This window comes from Eulemur rufifrons, chromosome 15, assembly GCF_041146395.1.
Source record: "Eulemur rufifrons isolate Redbay chromosome 15, OSU_ERuf_1, whole genome shotgun sequence".
NCBI classification, from domain to species: domain Eukaryota; kingdom Metazoa; phylum Chordata; class Mammalia; order Primates; family Lemuridae; genus Eulemur; species Eulemur rufifrons.
This window is the reverse complement of record NC_090997.1, coordinates 65,213,127-65,214,959: the sequence shown is the minus strand read 5'-3', so window position 1 is coordinate 65,214,959 and position 1,833 is coordinate 65,213,127. Positions and strand designations below refer to the sequence as shown.

General features: G+C 39.8%; 1 pseudogene; it reads right to left on the bottom strand.

Moving 5' to 3' along the window:
* Nucleotides 1-201: 201 nt before the first annotated feature.
* On the bottom strand, nt 202-1,041 carry LOC138395457 (nucleophosmin pseudogene; annotated as a pseudogene).
* Between the last annotated feature and the right edge of the window lie 792 nt (nt 1,042-1,833).

Here is a 1,833-nt window from a genome sequence, read left to right as displayed (position 1 = left end):
ACATACATAAAACCAAGCAAAGAGTGGATGGAGTTCCATCTTCAAAACCTAAACAGGATCTTTAGACAAGCCATTCTTGGCAGTGGTACCTGGACAACATTTATCAAACACAGTAGGGAAATGTCTTACTCTTCTGTAGACAGCCAGATATCAACTGTTACAGAAACACAGTAAGATGGAAATTTTAACAAACTGTTTAAACTATTTTCTTAAAGAGACTTCCTCCACTACCAGAGGTCTTGAATAGACTCCTGGTCAGTCATCCAGAGCAATTCCTCACATAATTGATGAATTTGGCTTCCACTTTGGGAAAAGAACCACTTTTTTCTATACTTGCTTATATCTTTGCCTTGCTGTCTTCTATAGAACTAGAAGTTTTTAGGTGTTTTAGGAGTTTTCTCCTGTTTTTTGAAGAATTCTTGACCTTTTGATCTTGGTGTTGATTTTTTCGAGTCTTTTCCATTCTGGTTTGATTTTTGTACATTTTTGGCTGGAGTATCTCACACGGATTTCTTCACTGGAGCTTTTTCTTCGATTTCCTCATCAAAATCAGCAGCAGCAGCAGCAGAAAGTTTTACTTTGCTCTGTGGCAACTTGCTGTCTACTCCAGGGGAAGATCACTCTCCAGGTATACTTAAGAGTTTTATATTCTCCTCTTCTTCATCTTCTGACTCTGCATCTTCCTCCACAGCTCCTAAGTGCTGCCCACTAATATGCACAGGCCCTGAACCACACTGCAGCTATAAAACCATGGGTGGTGTTATTTCAAAGCCCCCAAGGAAACCATTGGCCGTACAGACAGTTTCAAAGTATCCATTGTTACTTTAATTGGACTGCCTTCATAATTCATTGCCTCTGCTTCAACAATGTGCAATTCATCCTTTGCACCAGAGCCTAAACTGACCATTCTCAAAGATACCTGGTGCTCATTTTCATCATTATCCACCTTAAAGTGATAATCTTTGTAGACCTTTAGTTCACAACCAAAAAGATGGTTGTGGGGCCTTGGGGACTCATGTCTATGTCTGTCAAATCTTCCATGGGCTGGTGGCATGCACTTAGGTGGGAGAAAAGGAGGAAGGTGGGAACAACTACTCCAGAGAAGAGCCATGCAGGACAGAATCACACGAGGCTCAGGATAATTTCTTAATCTGCAATTCGCAGCCTTAGGATGCATGTGATTGGCACCATATGCACCACGATGTATCTATACTTTCTACACACGCACGCACACACACACACGCTCATGTGCACATGCACACACACTCCCCACTACTGGCAAGGTTCTGGGGAAAAGATGGAGGAGAAGAGATGAACCTCAGGATAGTAGCCAGACAAGATAAATATGACAGGTGCAAAGTCCTGTTTGACCACACTAGCTCTGCCCTTTTTATAGTAACCCTTGTCTTTCTACTGCTATATATCAGAGCAGAGTAGTTGTTTTCATGAGCTTGTTAACTCAAAATCAGGCTTACTTGTCAATGATGAATCAATAGAAGTTATTAGCTGTCAGGTTATGACCAACATGAGAGTGAGGCTTTAATGTCAGGAGATCAAAGTTGCCTGTTACTCCATACAACTTTCCATAAGGAGACTTTGGGAGGGTCAAACTCCAAAGCTGGACAACTGAGACTGATATTCATTATTAAGTAAATACAAAAAAAAAGTTTTTCTCAATAGGAATTTTAGTGTAATGCTCATAATATCATTCATTCATTATATTGTCTTTTCTTCAACTGAAAATCTATGTGTTTAATACAATTGCCTTTCCATAGTCTCTTAGCACACTCCATGTCACATTTTTATTATTATTATTATTATTGTGTATCCAAG